The sequence below is a fragment of the Somniosus microcephalus genome, unplaced genomic scaffold, assembly GCF_052327205.1.
Source record: "Somniosus microcephalus isolate GS21.2 unplaced genomic scaffold, FLI_Smic_1.0 unresolved_chr2, whole genome shotgun sequence".
In the NCBI taxonomy this organism is placed as follows: domain Eukaryota; kingdom Metazoa; phylum Chordata; class Chondrichthyes; order Squaliformes; family Somniosidae; genus Somniosus; species Somniosus microcephalus.
Window position 1 is genome coordinate 36671954 of NW_028225180.1, and position 21558 is coordinate 36693511.

Sequence of the window (21558 nt, forward strand, 5' to 3'; positions counted from 1 at the left end):
CACCTTGGAACGTTTTACTACATTAAAGGCGCTATATAAATTCAAGTTGTCGTTGTTGGTATTTTTTTGACTCGAATGGAATCAAGGGATATGGGGATCAAGCGGGAAGGTGGAGCTGAGGTCAATGATCAGCCATGATCTTGTTAAATGGCGGAGCAGGCTCGAGGGGCCGTATGGCCGACTCCAATTTCCTATGCTCTTATCCTATTTCCTCATTTTTACACAGGGCTGCTTTTGAAGCTTTGTTTACATTTTCTACCGTCCGTGTTTAGTCTTGCTCCCCCAGTTCCAGCACACACATTTGAAAGAATTTCTGAATGTGTCTGCTACTTAAATACAATCCACATCTTGGAGGACTGCTAATGTGTTTCCGTTGTTTAAAAAAGGAAAAAGGGATAGACCGAGTAATTACAGACCAGTCAGGCTAATCCTGGTGCTGTGAAAATTATTGGAAAAATTCTGAAGGCCAGGATAAATCGTCATGTAGAAAGACAAGGAGTAATCAGCGACAGTCAGCATTGATTTGCCAAGGGAAGATCGTGTCTGATTAACTTTGATTGAATTTTTTGAGGAGGCAAAAAGGAGGTTCGATAGGGGTAGTGCGTTTGATGTGGTGTATATGGATTTTGGCAAGTCTTTTCACATTCTGCATTTTCTTCTGCATAATCCCATCTGTACAGCGCATTTCTATCACACGCCCACTCTCTGCCTATGGGGGTGAAAGTAGACACTGACAATCGTCAGTTAACTGCAACTTTAGATTCAGTGCGAAGATGTGCATAACCTGTAAGTAGCAGACCCATCAAAAAATCCTTTCAAATACATGCACTGGTTACTGGGTGAGCAAGAATAAACACGGACGGGGGACCATGCATACAAATCATCAAAACAGCCCTGTGCTAAGCGATCCCACAACCAACCGATCAGATCAAAACACTGCAGTCCTGTGACCATCCAGTCATCAATGGTGGTAGATCTTTAAATAACTAACGGGAGGAGGAGACTCCATGAACATTCCCATCATCAATGATGCTGGAGGCCAGCACGCTGCGCAAAAGATAAGGTTGAAGCATTTGCACCTATCGTCAACCAGAAGTGCCGAGTGAAATGATTCATCTCGGCCACCTCCTGTGGCCCCTACCATCACAGAAGCCAGTCTTCAGCCAATTTGATTCACTCCACGTGATATCAAGAAAGGGCTGAGCGCACTGGATACAACAAAGGCTATGGACTCTAACAACATCCCGGCTGTTCTGCTGATGTCTTGTGCTCCAGAACTAGGCGCACCTCTAGCCAAGCTGTGTCAGTGCAGCTACAACACTGGCATCTACCCGACAATGCAGAACGCTGCCCAGGTATGTCCTGTCCACAAAAAGCAGGAGAAATCCAATCCAGCCAATTACTGCCCCAGCAGTCTACTCTCAGTCATCAGCAAAATGATGGAAGTTGTCATCGACAGTGCTATCAAGTGGCACTTACTCACCAATAACCTGCTCACTGATGCTCAGTTTGGGTTCCGCCAGGACCACTCGGCTCCAGACCTCATTACAGCCTTGGTCCAACCATGGACAAAGGAGCTGAATTCCAGAGGTGAGGTGAGAGTGACTGCCCTTGACATCAAGGCAGCATTTGACCAGGTGTGTGGCATCAAGGAGCCCGAGTAAAATTGAAGTCAATGGGAATCGGAGGGAAAACTCTCCACTGGTTGGAGTCACACCCAGCACAATGGAAGATGGTTGTGGTTGTTGGAGGCCAATCATCTGAGCCACAGGACATCGCTGCAGGAGTTCCTCCGGGCAGTGTCCTAGGCCCAACCATCTTCCCTCCAACATAAGGTCAGAACTGGGGATGTTCGCTGATGACTGCACAGTGTTCAGTTCCATTCACAACTCCTCAGATAATGAAGCAGCCCGTGCCCACATGCAGCAAGACTTGGACGACATTCAGGCTGTGGCTGATAAGTGACAAGTAACATTTGCGCCACACAAGTGCCCGGCAATGACTATCTGCAACAAAAGAGCCTCTAACCACCACCTCTTCATATTCAACAGCATTATCAATGCCGAATCCCTGAACAAAGACCTGAGCCCTCAGAATAAAAGTCTGATGCGCTATTATTGGATTAATTCAAAATTAAACAGAGAATCATCTGCAATTGCTTTTCGCTCCTGCATCAACACCTCTGGTGTCCCACAAGGATCTATCCTTGGCCCCTTCTTATTTCTCATCCACATGCCAGCCCTCAGCAACATCATCTGAAAACACAGTGTCAGTCTCCACATGTATGCTGATAACACCCAGCTCCACCTCACCACCACCTCTCTCAACACCCTCCACGGTTTCTAAATTGTCAGACTGCTAGTCCAGTACTGGATGAGGAGACATTTTCTCCAATTAAATATAGGGAAGACCAAAGCCATTGTTGTCGGTCCCCGCCAGACGGGATCACAGCAGAATGAAATGCAGAATGTGAACGATGTAATGTTCAATATCAGCCACTGGATGTCGCTGTGTTGTGAAAAGAGCGTGAGCCCAGATAGTTCAGTCGGTGAAACATCAGACTTTTAATCTCAGGGTTCAGGTCTTTGTTTGGGTGCTGCTTTTCATTAAAAATTCTCAATTTCGTCTTTCAGGCAACCCCGTGAAAAAGAAACCGTTCATGCTGATCTGATTAACGCATTTTAATGATTAGTCACAGTGGCGTGCTTTAAGGTACATGGAGCGATAGTTTCGAGATGATCAGTTGCAACGTTCATGCAGCCCCATGAAACACGAGCATTTCAAGCTGGTCATCCCTGATGTTTCAATAAAACTTTTTGATTTGTGTTGCATATTTGTCACATCTGAATTTTGAAATATATTACATATTCTAGTGTTTACTTAATATATTTTAAAATTTTGCAAGCAAATGTCTGATTCTTTTGATGGGGTATTTTCTAATGTCACTGCTTTTAAGTGTAAGTTTAGGTGTTGTCTTTACTGATAAAAGCAGCGCCCGAACAGGGACTTGAACCCTGGACCCTCAGATTAAAAGTCTGATGCTTTACCGACTGAGCTATCCGGGCTCATGCATGTAAGCTAACACAGCGACATTCACTGGCCGAGATGCAACATTACATCGTTGACATCCTCCTGTACTGATCCCGGCTGCACAGCGCATTTCGCTCACACACCCACACTTCACAAATACCCTTACCGCCACCACGCTCTTTTATGTTTTGTGTTTTGTGAGGCTGCGTGAGTGAAAGTAAAAATCGCGAGCCAACTGCTACTTTAGCGGCAGGGCAAAGATCTGCATAAGTTACTTGCTGTGTGACCCCGGATAGTTCAGTCAATAAAACATCAGACTTTTAATGTGAGTGTCCAGGATTCAAGGCCCTATTCGAGCGTTGCTTTTATCAGTGAAGACAACAAGTAAATTTACACTTGAAACCGGTGATATTAGAAAATACCCTATTTAAAGAATCAGACGTTTGGTTGCAAAGTTTTAAAATATATTAATAAATACTTATATAAATTATTAATGGAAAATGTAATATATTTCATAATTCAGGTGTCAATGAAGACAACACAAAATTTACACTTGAAAGCAGAGACTTTATAAAATACTATGTCAGAAAAACAGATTTGCTTGCAAAGCTTTAAAGTATATTTAGAAAATATTAGAATTATATTTGAAAAAACAAGGGTTGTGACAAACATTCAACAAATACTAATGAGTTTTATTGAGACAGCAGGAAATAACAGCTTGAAATGCTCGTTTCATGGGACTCCATGAAGTTAAGAATTGATGATCTCAAAAATACCAATCAATGAACCTATAAGCACTGCGATTGTGCCAAATCTTTAAAATATATTGATGAGATCAGCATGAATGACTTGTGTTTCATGAAACAAGGAGTTGAGAATTTTGGTTTTAAAACTGCACCCAGATAGAGACTTGATTCACGGACGTTCAGATTAAAAGTCCGATACTTTAGCGACTGAGCTGTCCAGCCTCCCACAGGCAAATTGCTATTAGCTCCCTATCGCTCTGTAATTCCCTGCCTAAACCTCTCCGCCTCTCTACCTCTGTTTTCCTCTTTAAGGCGCTCCTTAAAACCTACCTTTTTGGCCAGCTTTTGGTCCCCTGCCCTAATTTCTCCTCATGTGGCTCGGTGTCAAGTTTCTTGTCCTTTAATTCTCCTGTGAAGCACCTTGGAACGTTTTACTACATTAAAGGCGCTATATAAATTCAAGTTGTCGTTGTTGGTATTTTGTTGACTCGAATGGAATCAAGGGATACGGGGATCAAACGGGAAGGTGGAGCTGAGGTCAATGATCAGCCACGATCTTGTTAAATGGCGGAGCAGGCTCGAGGGGCCGTATGGCCGACTCCCATTTCCTATGCTCTTATCCTATTTTCTCATTTTTACACAGGGTTGCTTTTGAAGCTTTGTTTACATTGTCTACCGTCCGTGTTTAGTCTTACTCCCCCAGTTCCAGCACACACATTTGAAAGAATTTCTGAATGTATCTGCTACTTAAATACAATCCACATCTTGGAGGACTGCTAATGTGTTGCCGTTGTTTAAAAAAGGGAAAAGGGATAGACCGAGTAATTACAGACCAGTCAGGCTAATCCTGGTGCTGTGAAAATTATTGGAAAAACTTCTGAAGGCCAGGATAAATCGTCATGTCGAAAGACAAGGAGTAATCAGCGACAGTCAGCATTGATTTGCCAAGGAAAATCGTGTCTGATTAACTTTGATTGAATTTTTTGAGGAGGCAACAAGGAGGTTCGATAGGGGTAGTGCGTTTGATGCAGTGTATATGGATTTTGGCAAGTCTTTTCACATTCTGCATTTCCTTCTGCATAATCCCATCTGTACAGCGTATTTCTATCACACGCCCACTCTCTGCCTATGGGGCTACGGGAGTGAAAGTAGACACTGACAATCGTCAGTTAACTGCAACTTTAGATTCAGTGCGAAGATGTGCATAACCTGTAAGTAGCAGACCCATCAAAAAATCCTTTCAAATACATGCACTGGTTACTGCGTGAGCAAGAATAAACACGGACGGGGGACCATGCATACAAATCATCAAAACAGCCCTGTGCTACTGTGGTAAACCACTGTTTGTATTCCTGTTTGTCCTGTTTGTATTCCACTGTGTACATGCCTGGACATGCCTCGGCTGACTCCTCCCACAGGTCCTAGTATAAAGGTGACTGCTCCCCAGCCCTTCGTATCATGGACCGGTCGACCACGCGAGGCAGACCTCCATTCTGTTGTTAATAAAAGCCTTTAGTTACTCTTCTAACTCTCAGTCTTTTATGAGTAATTGATAGCGCATCAGCTACGCGATCCCACAACCAACCGATCAGATCAAAGCACTGCAGTCCTGTGACCATCCAGTCATCAATGGTGGTCGATCTTTAAATAACTAACGGGAGGAGGAGACTCCATGAACATTCCCATCATCAATGATGGTGGAGGCCAGCACGCTGTGCAAAAGATAAGGTTGAAGCATTTGCAACTATCTTCAACCAGAAGTGCCGAGTGAAATGATTCATCTCGGCCACCTCCTGAGGTCCCTACCATCACAGAAGCCAGTCTTCAGCCAATTTGATTCACTCCACGTGTTATCAAGAAAGGGCTGAGCGCACTGGATACAACAAAGCCTATGGGCTCTAACAACATCCCGGCTGTTCTGCTGATGTCTTGTGCTCCAGAACTAGGCGCACCTCTAGCCAAGCTGTTTCAGTACAGCTACAACACTGGCATCTACCCGACAATGCAGAAAGCTGCCCAGGTATGTCCTGTCCACAAAAAGCAGGAGAAATCCAATCCAGCCAATTACTGCCCCAGCAGTCTACTCTCAGTCATCAGCAAAATGATGGAAGTTTTCATCGACAGTGCTATCAAGTGGCACTTACTCACCAATAACCTGCTCACTGATGCTCAGTTTGGGTTCCGCCAGGACCACTCGGCTCCAGACCTCATTACAGCCTTGGTCCAACCATGGACAAAGGAGCTGAATTCCAGAGGTGAGGTGAGAGTGACTGCCCTTGACATCAAGGCAGCATTTGACCAGGTGTGTGGCATCAAGGAGCCCGAGTAAAATTGAAGTCTTTGGGAATCGGAGGGAAAACTCTCCACTGGTTGGAGTCACACCCAGCACAATGGAAGATGGTTGTGGTTGTTGGAGGCCAATCATCTGAGCCACAGGACATCGCTGCAGGAGTTCCTCCGAGCAGTGTCCTAGGCCCAACCATCTTCCCTCCAACATAAGGTCAGAACTGGGGATGTTCGCTGATGACTGCACAGTGTTCAGTTCCATTCACAACTCCTCAGATAATGAAGCAGCCCGTGCCCACATGCAGCAAGACTTGGACGACATTCAGGCTGGGGCTGATAAGTGACAAGTAACATTTGCGCCACACAAGTGCCCGGCAATGACTATCTCCAACAAAAGAGCCTCTAACCACCACCTCTTGATATTCAACAGCATTATCAATGCCGAATCCCTGAACAAAGACCTGAGCCCTCAGAATAAAAGTCTGATGCGCTATTATTGGATTAATTCAAAATTAAACAGAGAATCATCTGCAATTGCTTTTCTTTCGGCTCCTGCATCAACACCTCTGGTGTCCCACAAGGATCTATCCTTGGCCCCTTCTTATTTCTCATCCACATGCCAGCCCTCAGCAACATCATCTGAAAACACAGTGTCAGTCTCCACATATATGCTGATAACACCCAGCTCCACCTCACCACCACCTCTCTCAGCCCCCTCCACGGTTTCTAAATTGTCAGACTGCTAGTCCAGTACTGGATGAGGAGACATTTCCTCCAATTAAATATAGGGAAGACCAAAGCCATTGTTGTCGGTCCCCGCCAGATGGGGTGACAGCAGAATGAAATGCAGAATGTGAACGATGTAATGTTCAATATCAGCCACTGGATGTCGCTGTGTTGTGAAAAGAGCGTGAGCCCAGATAGTTCAGTTGGTGAAACATCAGACTTTTAATCTCAGGGTTCAGGTCTTTGTTTGGGTGCTGCTTTTCATTAAAAATTCTCAATTTCGTCTTTCAGGCAACCCCGTGAAAAAGAAACCGTTCATGCTGATCTGATTAACGCATTTTAATGATTAGTCACAGTGGCGGTGCTTTAAGGTACATGGAGCGATAGTTTCGAGATGATCAGTTGCAACGTTCATGCAGCCCCATGAAACACGAGCATTTCAAGCTGGTCATCCCTGATGTTTCAATAAAACTTTTTGATTTGTGTTGCATATTTGTCACATCTGAATTTTGAAATATATTACATATTCTAGTGTTTACTTAATATATTTTAAAATTTTCTAGTGTTTACTTGGTTTACTTAATATATTTTAAGTAATATATTTTAAAATTTTGCAAGCAAATGTCTGATTCTTTTGATGGGGTATTTTCTAATGTCACTGCTTTTAAGTGTAAGTTTAGGTGTTGTCTTTACTGATAAAAGCAGTGCCCGAACAGGGACTTGAACGCTGGACCCTCAGATTAAAAGTCTGATGCTCTACCGACTGAGCTATCCGGGCTCATGCATGTGAGCTAACACAGCGACATTCACTGGCCGAGATGCAACATTACATCGTTGACATCCTCCTGTACTGATCCCGGCTGCACAGCGCATTTCGCTCACACACCCACACTTCACAAATACCCTTACCGCCACCACGCTCTTTTATGTTTTGTGAGGCTGCGTAAGTGAAAGTAAAAATCGCGAGCTAACTGCTACTTTAGCGGCAGGGCAAAGATCTGCATAAGATACTTGCTGTATGACCCCGGATAGTTCAGTCAATAAAACATCAGACTTTTAATGTGAGTGTCCAGGATTCAAGGCCCTATTCGAGCGTTGCTTTTATCAGTGAAGACTACAAGTAAATTTACACTTGAAACCGGTGATATTAGAAAATACCCTATTTAAAGAATCAGACGTTTGGTTGCAAAGTTTTAAAATATATTAATAAATGCTTATATAAATTATTAATGGAAAATGTAATATATTTCATAATTCAGGTGTCAATGAAGACAACACAAAATTTACACTTGAAAGCAGAGACTTTATAAAATACTATGTCAGAAAAACAGATTTGCTTGCAAAGCTTTAAAGTATATTTAGAAAATATTAGAATTATATTTGAAAAAACAAGGGTTGTGACAAACATTCAACAAATACTAATGAGTTTTATTGAGACAGCAGGAAATAACAGCTTGAAATGCTCGTTTCATGGGACTCCATGAAGTTAAGAATTGATGATCTCAAAAATACCAATCAATGAACCTATAAGCACTGCGATTGTGCCAAATCTTTAAAATATATTGATGAGATCAGCATGAATGACTTGTGTTTCATGAAACAAGGAGTTGAGGATTTTGGTTTTAAAACTGCACCCAGATAGAGACTTGATTCACGGACGTTCAGATTAAAAGTCCGATACTTTAGCGACTGAGCTGTCCAGCCTCCCACAGGCAAATTGCTATTAGCTCCCTATCGCTCTGTAATTCCCTGCCTAAACCTCTCCGCCTCTCTACCTCCGTTTTCCTCTTTAAGGCGCTCCTTAAAACCTACCTTTTTGGCCAGCTTTTGGTCCCCTGCCCTAATTTCTCCTCATGTGGCTCGGTGTCAAGTTTCTTGTCCTTTAATTCTCCTGTGAAGCACCTTGGAACGTTTTACTACATTAAAGGCGCTATATAAATTCAAGTTGTCGTTGTTGGTATTTTTTTGACTCGAATGGAATCAAGGGATATGGGGATCAAGCGGGAAGGTGGAGCTGAGGTCAATGATCAGCCATGATCTTGTTAAATGGCGGAGCAGGCTCGAGGGGCCGTATGGCCGACTCCAATTTCCTATGCTCTTATCCTATTTTCTCATTTTTACACAGGGTTGCTTTTGAAGCTTTGTTTACATTTTCTACCGTCCGTGTTTAGTCTTACTCCCCCAGTTCCAGCACACACATTTGAAAGAATTTCTGAATGTGTCTGCTACTTAAATACAATCCACATCTTGGAGGACTGCTAATGTGTTGCCGTTGTTTAAAAAAGGAAAAAGGGATAGACCGAGCAATTATAGACCAGTCAGGCTAATCCTGGTGCTGTGAAAATTATTGGAAAAAATTCTGAAGGCCAGGATAAATCGTCATGTAGAAAGACAAGGAGTAATCAGCGACAGTCAGCATTGATTTGCCAAGGGAAGATCGTGTCTGATTAACTTTGATTGAATTTTTTGAGGAGGCAACAAGGAGGTTCGATAGGGGTAGTGCGTTTGATGTAGTGTATATGGATTTTGGCAAGTCTTTTCACATTCTGCATTTCCTTCTGCATAATCCCATCTGTACAGCGTATTTCTATCACACGCCCACTCTCTGCCTATGGGGCTACGGGAGTGAAAGTAGACACTGACGATCGTCAGTTAACTGCAACTTTAGATTCAGTGCGAAGATGTGCATAACCTGTAAGTAGCAGACCCATCACAAAATCCTTTCAAATATATGCACTGGTTACTGGGTGAGCAAGAATAAACACGGACGGGGGACCATGCATACAAATCATCAAAACAGCCCTGTGCTAAGCGATCCCACAACCAACCGATCAGATCAAAGCACTGCAGTCCTGTGACCATCCAGTCATCAATGGTGGTAGATCTTTAAATAACTAACGGGAGGAGGAGACTCCATGAACATTCCCATCATCAATGATGGTGGAGGCCAGCACGCTGTGCAAAAGATAAGGTTGAAGCATTTGCAACTATCTTCAACCAGAAGTGCCGAGTGAAATGATTCATCTCGGCCACCTCCTGAGGTCCCTACCATCACAGAAGCCAGTCTTCAGCCAATTTGATTCACTCCACGTGATATCAAGAAAGGGCTGAGCGCACTGGATACAACAAAGGCTATGGACTCTAACAACATCCCGGCTGTTCTGCTGATGTCTTGTGCTCCAGAACGAGGCGCACCTCTAGCCAAGCTGTTTCAGTACAGCTACAACACTGGCATCTACCCGACAATGCAGAAAGCTGCCCAGGTATGTCCTGTCCACAAAAAGCAGGAGAAATCCAATCCAGCCAATTACTGCCCCAGCAGTCTACTCTCAGTCATAAGCAAAATGAAGGAAGTTGTCATCGACAGTGCTATCAAGTGGCACTTACTCACCAATAACCTGCTCACTGATGCTCAGTTTGGGTTCCGCCAGGACCACTTGGCTCCAGACCTCATTACAGCCTTGGTCCAACCATGGACAAAGGAGCTGAATTCCAGAGGTGAGGTGAGAGTGACTGCCCTTGACATCAAGGCAGCATTTGACCAGGTGTGTGGCATCAAGGAGCCCGAGTAAAATTGAAGTCAGTGGGAATCGGAGGGAAAACTCTCAACTGGTTGGAGTCACACCCAGCACAATGGAAGATGGTTGTGGTTGTTGGAGGCCAATCATCTGAGCCACAGGACATCGCTGCAGGAGTTCCTCCGGGCAGTGTCCTAGGCCCAACCATCTTCCCTCCAACATAAGGTCAGAACTGGGGATGTTCGCTGATGACTGCACAGTGTTCAGTTCCATTCACAACTCCTCAGATAATGAAGCAGCCCGTGCCCACATGCAGCAAGACTTGGACGACATTAAGGCTGGGGCTGATAAGTGACAAGTAATATATGCGCCACACAAGTGCCCGGCAATGACTATCTCCAACAAAAGAGCCTCTAACCACCACCTCTTGATATTCAACAGCATTATCAATGCCGAATCCCTGAACAAAGACCTGAGCCCTCAGAATAAAAGTCTGATGCGCTATTATTGGATTAATTCAAAATTAAACAGAGAATCATCTGCAATTGCTTTTCTTTCGGCTCCTGCATCAACACCTCTGGTGTCCCACAAGGATCTATCCTTGGCCCCTTCTTATTTCTCATCCACATGCCAGCCCTCAGCAACATCATCTGAAAACACAGTGTCAGTCTCCACATGTATGCTGATAACACCCAGCTCCACCTCACCACCACCTCTCTCAACACCCTCCACGGTTTCTAAATTGTCAGACTGCTAGTCCAGTACTGGATGAGGAGACATTTTCTCCAATTAAATATAGGGAAGACCAAAGCCATTGTTGTCGGTCCCCGCCAGACGGGATGACAGCAGAATGAAATGCAGAATGTGAACGATGTAATGTTCAATATCAGCCACTGGATGTCGCTGTGTTGTGAAAAGAGCGTGAGCCCAGATAGTTCAGTCGGTGAAACATCAGACTTTTAATCTCAGGGTTCAGGTCTTTGTTTGGGTGCTGCTTTTCATTAAAAATTCTCAATTTCGTCTTTCAGGCAACCCCGTGAAAAAGAAACCGTTCATGCTGATCTGATTAACGCATTTTAATGATTAGTCACAGTGGCGGTGCTTTAAGGTACATGGAGCGATAGTTTCGAGATGATCAGTTGCAACGTTCATGCAGCCCCATGAAACACGAGCATTTCAAGCTGGTCATCCCTGATGTTTCAATAAAACTTTTTGATTTGTGTTGCATATTTGTCACATCTGAATTTTGAAATATATTACATATTCTAGTGTTTACTTAATATATTTTAAAATTTTGCAAGCAAATGTCTGATTCTTTTGATGGGGTATTTTCTAATGTCACTGCTTTTAAGTGTAAGTTTAGGTGTTGTCTTTACTGATAAAAGCAGCGCCCGAACAGGGACTTGAACCCTGGACCCTCAGATTAAAAGTCTGATGCTCTACCGACTGAGCTATCCGGGCTCATGCATGTGAGCTAACACAGCGACATTCACTGGCCGAGATGCAACATTACATCGTTGACATCCTCCTGTACTGATCCCGGCTGCACAGCGCATTTCGCTCACACACCCACACTTCACAAATACCCTTACCGCCACCACGCTCTTTTATGTTTTGTGAGGCTGCGTAAGTGAAAGTAAAAATCGCGAGCTAACTGCTACTTTAGCGGCAGGGCAAAGATCTGCATAAGATACTTGCTGTATGACCCCGGATAGTTCAGTCAATAAAACATCAGACTTTTAATGTGAGTGTCCAGGATTCAAGGCCCTATTCGAGCGTTGCTTTTATCAGTGAAGACTACAAGTAAATTTACACTTGAAACCGGTGATATTAGAAAATACCCTATTCAAAGAATCAGACGTTTGGTTGCAAAGTTTTAAAATATATTAATAAATGCTTATATAAATTATTAATGCAAAATGTAATATATTTCATAATTCAGGTGTCAATGAAGACAACACAAAATTTACACTTGAAAGCAGAGACTTTATAAAATACTATGTCAGAAAAACAGATTTGCTTGCAAAGCTTTAAAGTATATTTAGAAAATATTAGAATTATATTTGAAAAAACAAGGGTTGTGACAAACATTCAACAAATACTAATGAGTTTTATTGAGACAGCAGGAAATAACAGCTTGAAATGCTCGTTTCATGGGACTCCATGAAGTTAAGAATTGATGATCTCAAAAATACCAATCAATGAACCTATAAGCACTGCGATTGTGCCAAATCTTTAAAATATATTGATGAGATCAGCATGAATGACTTGTGTTTCATGAAACAAGGAGTTGAGGATTTTGGTTTTAAAACTGCACCCAGATAGAGACTTGATTCACGGACGTTCAGATTAAAAGTCCGATACTTTAGCGACTGAGCTGTCCAGCCTCCCACAGGCAAATTGCTATTAGCTCCCTATCGCTCTGTAATTCCCTGCCTAAACCTCTCCGCCTCTCTACCTCTGTTTTCCTCTTTAAGGCGCTCCTTAAAACCTACCTTTTTGGCCAGCTTTTGGTCCCCTGCCCTAATTTCTCCTCATGTGGCTCGGTGTCAAGTTTCTTGTCCTTTAATTCTCCTGTGAAGCACCTTGGAACGTTTTACTACATTAAAGGCGCTATATAAATTCAAGTTGTCGTTGTTGGTATTTTTTTGACTCGAATGGAATCAAGGGATATGGGGATCAAGCGGGAAGGTGGAGCTGAGGTCAATGATCAGCCATGATCTTGTTAAATGGCGGAGCAGGCTCGAGGGGCCGTATGGCCGACTCCAATTTCCTATGCTCTTATCCTATTTTCTCATTTTTACACAGGGTTGCTTTTGAAGCTTTGTTTACATTTTCTACCGTCCGTGTTTAGTCTTACTCCCCCAGTTCCAGCACACACATTTGAAAGAATTTCTGAATGTGTCTGCTACTTAAATTCAATCCACATCTTGGAGGACTGCTAATGTGTTGCCGTTGCTTAAAAAAGGAAAAAGGGATAGACCGAGTAATTATAGACCAGTCAGGCTAATCCTGGTGCTGTGAAAATTATTGGAAAAAATTCTGAAGGCCAGGATAAATCGTCATGTAGAAAGACAAGGAGTAATCAGCGACAGTCAGCATTGATTTGCCAAGGGAAGATCGTGTCTGATTAACTTTGATTGAATTTTTTGAGGAGGCAACAAGGAGGTTCGATAGGGGTAGTGCGTTTGATGTAGTGTATATGGATTTTGGCAAGTCTTTTCACATTCTGCATTTCCTTCTGCATAATCCCATCTGTACAGCGTATTTCTATCACACGACCACTCTCTGCCTATGGGGCTACGGGAGTGAAAGTAGACACTGACGATCGTCAGTTAACTGCAACTTTAGATTCAGTGCGAAGATGTGCATAACCTGTAAGTAGCAGACCCATCACAAAATCCTTTCAAATACATGCACTGGTTACTGGGTGAGCAAGAATAAACACGGACGGGGGACCATGCATACAAATCATCAAAACAGCCCTGTGCTAAGCGATCCCACAACCAACCGATCAGATCAAAGCACTGCAGTCATCAATGGTGGTAGATCTTTAAATAACTAACGGGAGGAGGAGACTCCATGAACATTCCCATCATCAATGATGGTGGAGGCCAGCACGCTGTGCAAAAGATAAGGTTGAAGCATTTGCAACTATCGTCAACCAGAAGTGCCGAGTGAAATGATTCATCTCGGCCACCTCCTGAGGTCCCTACCATCACAGAAGCCAGTCTTCAGCCAATTTGATTCACTCCACGTGATATCAAGAAAGGGCTGAGCGCACTGGATACAACAAAGGCTATGGACTCTAACAACATCCCGGCTGTTCTGCTGATGTCTTGTGCTCCAGAACTAGGCGCACCTCTAGCCAAGCTGTTTCAGTACAGCTACAACACTGGCATCTACCCGACAATGCAGAAAGCTGCCCAGGTATGTCCTGTCCACAAAAAGCAGGAGAAATCCAATCCAGCCAATTACTGCCCCAGCAGTCTACTCTCAGTCATCAGCAAAATGATGGAAGTTGTCATCGACAGTGCTATCAAGTGGCACTTACTCACCAATAACCTGCTCACTGATGCTCAGTTTGGGTTCCGCCAGGACCACTCGGCTCCAGACCTCATTACAGCCTTGGTCCAACCATGGACAAAGGAGCTGAATTCCAGAGGTGAGGTGAGAGTGACTGCCCTTGACATCAAGGCAGCATTTGACCAGGTGTGTGGCATCAAGGAGCCCGAGTAAAATTGAAGTCAATGGGAATCGGAGGGAAAGCTCTCCACTGGTTGGAGTCACACCCAGCACAATGGAAGATGGTTGTGGTTGTTGGAGGCCAATCATCTGAGCCACAGGACATCGCTGCAGGAGTTCCTCCGGGCAGTGTCCTAGGCCCAACCATCTTCCCTCCAACATAAGGTCAGAACTGGGGATGTTCGCTGATGACTGCACAGTGTTCAGTTCCATTCACAACTCCTCAGATAATGAAGCAGCACGTGCCCACATGCAGCAAGACTTGGACGACATTCAGGCTGGGGCTGATAAGTGACAAGTAATATATGCGCCACATAAGTGCCCGGCAATGACTATCTCCAACAAAAGAGCCTCTAACCACCACCTCTTGCCTCCCTGGTGCCAGGGTCAAGGATGTCACTGAGCGGCTGCAGGGCATTCTGGAGGGGGAGGGAGAACAGCCAGTGGTCGTGGTCCACATTGGTACCAACGACATAGGTAAAAAGAGGGATGAGGTCCTGCAGCAAGAATTTAGGGAGCTAGGTGAAGGATTAAGGAGCAGGACCTCAAAGGTTGCAATCTCTGGATTACTCCCGGTGCCACGTGCTAGTAAGTATAGGAATAGGAAGATAGAACAGATGAATGCGTGGCTAAAGGGATGGTGCAGGGGGGAGGGCTTTAGTTTCCTGGATCACTGGGTCTGCTTCTGGGAAAGGTGGGACTTGTACAAGTCGGACGGTTTACACCTGAACCAGGGGGGAACCAATATCCTTGCGGGGAGGTTTGCTAGCACTGCCGGGTGAGGGTTTAAACTAACTTGGCAGGGGGTTGGGGTACAGAGTGGAGCTGTAGTAGGGGGTGATTTACGGCCAAATACAGAGGGAAAAACAAGTCAGCTGGGAAGGCAGAGCAAATATGTGAAGGCAAAAGAGAATATGGCAGGGCTGGAAGGCATTTATTTTAATGCAAGGAGTCTTGCAAATAAGGTGGATGAACTGAAGTTGTTGTTGAACACATGGGAGTACGATATTGTTGCTATCACGGAGACATGGTTGAGGGAGGGTCAGGACTGGCAGCTCAATATTCCGGGGTATAGAATCTTCAGGCGAGACAGAGGGGGGTGTAAAAGGGGAGGGGGTGTTGCAATATTAATTAAGGAGTCAATTACTGCTGTAAGGAGGGATGATATATTAGCGGGTTCCTCTAATGAGGCCATATGGGTAGAACTTAAAAACAAAAAGGGGGCAAGCACTTTGCTGGGAGTGTACTATAGGCCCCCAAACAGTCAGGGGGAGATAGAGGAACAGATATGTAGGCAAATCTCAGAGAAGTGCGAAAATAATAGGGTAATAATAGTGGGGGATTTCAACTTCCCCAATATAAATTGGGACAGTCAGAGTGTGAAAGGCTTAGAGGGTGCAGAATTCTTAAAGTGCATCCAGGAGAGCTTTTTGAGCCAACATGTAGAAAGTCCTACAAGAGAGGGGGCGGTACTGGACCTAATTCTGGGGAATGTAGCCGGGCAAGTGGTGGAAGTGTCAGTAGGAGAGCATTTTGGCGACAGTGACCATAATTCGGTGAGATTTAAGGTGGTCATGGAAAAAGACAAAGACGGCCCGGAAATAAGGGTTCTAAATTGGGGGAAGGCCGATTTTAATATGATAAGGCAGGATCTGGCCAAAGTGGACTGGGAGCAGCTGCTTATAGGAAAATCCACATCAAAACAGTGGGAGACTTTCAGAAGGGAAATAGAGAGAGTACAACGCCAACATGTTCCTGTAAAGGTCAAGGGTGGGACCAACAAGCAAAGGGAACCTTGGATGACAAGGGATATACAAAAATGCATTAGAAATAAGAGGGGGGCTTTTGGCAGTTACAAAAGACTAAAGACAGAAGAAGCCCTAGAGGAGTATAAAAAGTGCAGGGGCATACTTAAAAAAGAAATTAGGAGGGCGAGGAGGGGCCATGAAATAACACTGGCGAGCAAAATAAAGGAAAATCCTAAGATGTTTTATAAGTATATTAAGGGCAAGAGGATAACCAGGGAAAGGGTAGGGCCCATTAGGGACCAAAGTGGCAATCTGTGTGTAGAGCCAGAGGATGTAGGCGGGGTTTTAAATGATTTTTTTTCATCTGTGTTCACTGTGGAGAAAGACGATGCAGACATAGAAATCGGGCAAGGGGACTGTGACATACTTGAACATATTAGCATCGAGAGGGAGGAGGTGCTAGCGGTTTTAGCGGGCCAAAAAGTGGATAAATCCCCAGGCCCGAACGAGATGTATCCCAGGCTGCTGTGGGAGGCCAGGGAGGAGATTGCAGGGGCTCTGACACTAATTTTCAGAACCTCTCTGGCCACAGGGGATGTACCAGAGGACTGGAGAACAGCTAACGTGGTACCATTATTCAAGAAGGGTAGCAGGGATAAACCAGGGAATTACAGGCCAGTGAGTCTAACATCTGTGGTGGGGAAATTATTGGAAAAAATTCTGAGGGACAAAATTAATCTCCACTTGGAGAGGCAAGGATTAATCGGGGATAGTCAGCATGGCTTTGTTAAGGGTAAATCATGTCTAACAAATCTGATCGAATTTTTCGAGGGGGTGACTAGTGGGGTGGATGAGGGAAATGCTGTGGATGTGGTGTACATGGACTTCAGTAAAGCTTTTGACAAAGTCCCGCATAGGAGACTGGTCAAGAAGGTAAGAGCCCATGGGATCCAGGGTGCCTTGGCGCGTTGGATCCTAAACTGGCTGAGTGGCAGGAGGCAGAGGGTGATGGTCGAAGGTTGCTTTTGTGACTGGAAGCCTGTGTCCAGTGGGGTACCTCAGGGATCGGTGCTGGGTCCCTTATTGTTTGTGATCTACATAAATGATTTGGATGAAAATGTAAAAGGTATGATCAGTAAGTTCGCAGATGACACGAAAATTGGTGGGGTGGTAAATTGCGAGGAGGAAAGCCTCCGGCTACAGGACGATATAAATGGGTTGGTCAGATGGGCGGAAAAGTGGCAAATGGAATTTAACCCTGAAAAGTGCGAGGTGATGCATTTTGGACGGACAAATAAGGCAAGGGAATACACAATGAGTGGTAGGACCCTAGGAAGTACAGAGGGTCAGAGGGACCTTGGTGTACATGTACATAGATCCCTGAAGGCAGCGGAGCAGGTAGATAAGGTGGTTAAAAAGGCATATGGGATACTTGCCTTCATTAGCCGAGGCATAGAATATAAGAGCAGGGAGGTTATGATGGAGCTGTACAAAACGCTGGTGAGGCCACAGCTGGAGTACTGTGTGCAGTTCTGGTCGCCTCACTATAGGAAGGATGTGATTGCTTTGGAGAGGGTGCAGAGAAGATTCACCAGGATGTTACCTGGGATGTAGCGCCTCAGCTATGAAGAGAGGCTGGACAGGCTGGAGTTGTTTTCCTTGGAGCAGAGAAGGCTGAGGGGGGACCTGATTGAGGTGTACAAAATAATGAGGGGCATAGATAGGGTAGATAAAGAGGAACTTTTCCCCTTAGTGGGGGGGTCAATAACAAGGGGGCATAGATTCAGGGTAAGGGGCAGGAGATTTAGAGGGGATTTGAGGAGGAACTTTTTCACCCAGAGGGTGGTTGGAATGTGGAACCCAATGCCGGAAAGGGTGGTGGAGGCAGGAACCCTCACAACATTCAAGAAGCATTTGGATGAGCACTTGAAATGCCATTGCATACAAGGCTATGGGCCAAATGCTGGAAAATGGGATTAGGCTGGACAGGGATGGATGGGCGGCGCAGACACGATGGGCCGAAGGGCCTCTTTCTGTGCTGTAAAACTCTATGACTCTATGACTCTATGACTCTTCATATTCAACAGCATTATCAATGCCGAATCCCTGAACAAAGACCTGAGCCCTCAGAATAAAAGTCTGATGCGCTATTATTGGATTAATTCAAAATTAAACAGAGAATCATCTGCAATTGCTTTTCTTTCGGCTCCTGCATCAACACCTCTGGTGTCCCACAAGGATCTATCCTTGGCCCCTTCTTATTTCTCATCCACATGCCAGCCCTCAGCAACATCATCTGAAAACACAGTGTCAGTCTCCACATATATGCTGATAACACCCAGCTCCACCTCACCACCACCTCTCTCAACACCCTCCACGGTTTCTAAATTGTCAGACTGCTAGTCCAGTACTGGATGAGGAGACATTTTCTCCAATTAAATATAGGGAAGACCAAAGCCATTGTTGTCGGTCCCCGCCAGACGGGATGACAGCAGAATGAAATGCAGAATGTGAACGATGTAATGTTCAATATCAGCCACTGGATGTCGCTGTGTTGTGAAAAGAGCGTGAGCCCTGATAGTTCAGTCGGTGAAACATCAGACTTTTAATCTCAGGGTTCAGGTCTTTGTTTGGGTGCTGCTTTTCATTAAAAATTCTCAATTTCGTCTTTCAGGCAACCCCGTGAAAAAGAAACCGTTCATGCTGATCTGATTAACGCATTTTAATGATTAGTCACAGTGGCGGTGCTTTAAGGTACATGGAGCGATAGTTTCGAGATGATCAGTTGCAACGTTCATGCAGCCCCATGAAACACGAGCATTTCAAGCTGGTCATCCCTGATGTTTCAATAAAACTTTTTGATTTGTGTTGCATATTTGTCACATCTGAATTTTGAAATATATTACATATTCTAGTGTTTACTTAATATATTTTAAAATTTTGCAAGCAAATGTCTGATTCTTTTGATGGGGTATTTTCTAATGTCACTGCTTTTAAGTGTAAGTTTAGGTGTTGTCTTTACTGATAAAAGCAGCGCCCGAACAGGGACTTGAACCCTGGACCCTCAGATTAAAAGTCTGATGTTCTACCGACTGAGCTATCCGGGCTCATGCATGTAAGCTAACACAGCAACTTTCACTGGCCGAGATGCAACATTACATCGTTGACATCCTCCTGTACTGATCCCGGCTGCGCAGCGCATTTCGCTCACACACCCACACTTCACAAATACCCTTACCGCCACCACGCTCTTTTATGTTTTGTGTTTTGTGAGGCTGCGTGAGTGAAAGTAAAAATCGCGAGCTAACTGCTACTTTAGCGGCAGGGCAAAGATCTGCATAAGATACTTGCTGTATGACCCCGGATAGTTCAGTCAATAAAACATCAGACTTTTAATGTGAGTGTCCAGGATTCAAGGCCCTATTCGAGCGTTGCTTTTATCAGTGAAGACAACAAATAAATTTACACTTGAAGCCGGTGATATTAGAAAATACCCTATTTAAAGAATCAGACGTTTGGTTGCAAAGTTTTAAAATATATTAATAAATACTTATATAAATTATTAATGGAAAATGTAATATATTTCATAATTCAGGTGTCAATGAAGACAACACAAAATTTACACTTGAAAGCAGAGACTTTATAAAATACTATGTCAGAAAAACAGATTTGCTTGCAAAGCTTTAAAGTATATTTACCCCCAGTTCCAGCACACACATTTGAAAGAATTTCTGAATGTGCCTGCTACTTAAATACAATCCACATCTTGGAGGACTGCTAATGTGTTTCCGTTGTTTAAAAAAGGAAAACGGGATAGGCCGATTAATTACAGACCAGTCAGGCTAATCCTGGTGCTGTGAAAATTATTGGAAAAAATTCTGAAGGCCAGGATAAATCGTCATGTAGAAAGACAAGGAGTAACCAGCGACAGTCAGCATTGATTTGCCAAGGGAAGATCGTGTCTGATTAACTTTGATTGAATTTTTTGAGGAGGCAACAAGGAGGTTCGATAGGGGTAGTGCGTTTGATGTAGTGTATATGGATTTTGGCAAGTCTTTTCACATTCTGCATTTCCTTCTGCATAATCCCATCTGTACAGCGCATTTCTATCACACGCCCACTCTCTGCCTATGAGGCTACGGGAGTGAAAGTAGACACTGACAATCGTCAGTTAACTGCAACTTTAGATTCAGTGCGAAGATGTGCATAACCTGTAAGTAGCAGACCCATCAAAAAATCCTTTCAAATACATGCACTGGTTACTGGGTGAGCAAGAATAAACACGGACGGGGGACCATGCATACAAATCATCAAAACAACCCTGTGCTAAGCGATCCCACAACCAACCGATCAGATCAAAGCACTGCAGTCCTGTGACCATCCAGTCATCAATGGTGGTAGATCTTTAAATAACTAACGGGAGGAGGAGACTCCATGAACATTCCCATCATCAATGATGGTGGAGGCCAGCACGCTGTGCAAAAGATAAGGTTGAAGCATTTGCAACTATCTTCAACCAGAAGTGCCGAGTGAAATGATTCATCTCGGCCACCTCCTGAGGTCCCTACCATCACAGAAGCCAGTCTTCAGCCAATTTGATTCACTCCACGTGATATCAAGAAAGGGCTGAGCGCACTGGATACAACAAAGGCTATGGACTCTAACAACATCCCGGCTGTTCTGCTGATGTCTTGTGCTCCAGAACTAGGCGCACCTCTAGCCAAGCTGTTTCAGTGCAGCTACAACACTGGCATCTACCCGACAATGCAGAAAGCTGCCCAGGTATGTCCTGTCCACAAAAAGCAGGAGAAATCCAATCCAGCCAATTACTGCCCCAGCAGTCTACTCTCAGTCATCAGCAAAATGATGGAAGTTGTCATCGACAGTGCTATCAAGTGGCACGTACTCACCAATAACTTGCTCACTGATGCTCAGTTTGGGTTCCGCCAGGACCACTCGGCTCCAGACCTCATTACAGCCTTGGTCCAACCATGGACAAAGGAGCTGAATTCCAGAGGTGAGGTGAGAGTGACTGCCCTTGACATCAAGGCAGCATTTGACCAGGTGTGTGGCATCAAGGAGCCCGAGTAAAATTGAAGCCAATGGGAATCGGAGGGAAAACTTTCCACTGGTTGGAGTCACACCCAGCACAATGGAAGATGGTTGTGGTTGTTGGAGGCCAATCATCTGAGCCACAGGACATCGCTGCAGGAGTTCCTCCGGGCAGTGTCCTAGGCCCAACCATCTTCCCTCCAACAT

General features: G+C 44.5%; 4 non-coding genes across 4 annotated transcripts; all 4 read right to left on the reverse strand.

Annotated features, from left to right (window-relative positions):
• Positions 1-2992: 2992 nt before the first annotated feature.
• On the reverse strand, positions 2993-3065 carry trnak-uuu (transfer RNA lysine (anticodon UUU)). The gene has a single exon. It is a non-coding gene; the product is annotated as a tRNA-Lys (tRNA).
• A 4428-nt stretch (positions 3066-7493) lies between these two features.
• trnak-uuu (transfer RNA lysine (anticodon UUU)) lies at positions 7494-7566 on the reverse strand. Its single transcript has one exon. It is a non-coding gene; the product is annotated as a tRNA-Lys (tRNA).
• A 4128-nt stretch (positions 7567-11694) lies between these two features.
• On the reverse strand, positions 11695-11767 carry trnak-uuu (transfer RNA lysine (anticodon UUU)). The gene has a single exon. It is a non-coding gene; the product is annotated as a tRNA-Lys (tRNA).
• Positions 11768-19333: 7566 nt separating this feature from the next.
• On the reverse strand, positions 19334-19406 carry trnak-uuu (transfer RNA lysine (anticodon UUU)). Its single transcript has one exon. It is a non-coding gene; the product is annotated as a tRNA-Lys (tRNA).
• Between the last annotated feature and the right edge of the window lie 2152 nt (positions 19407-21558).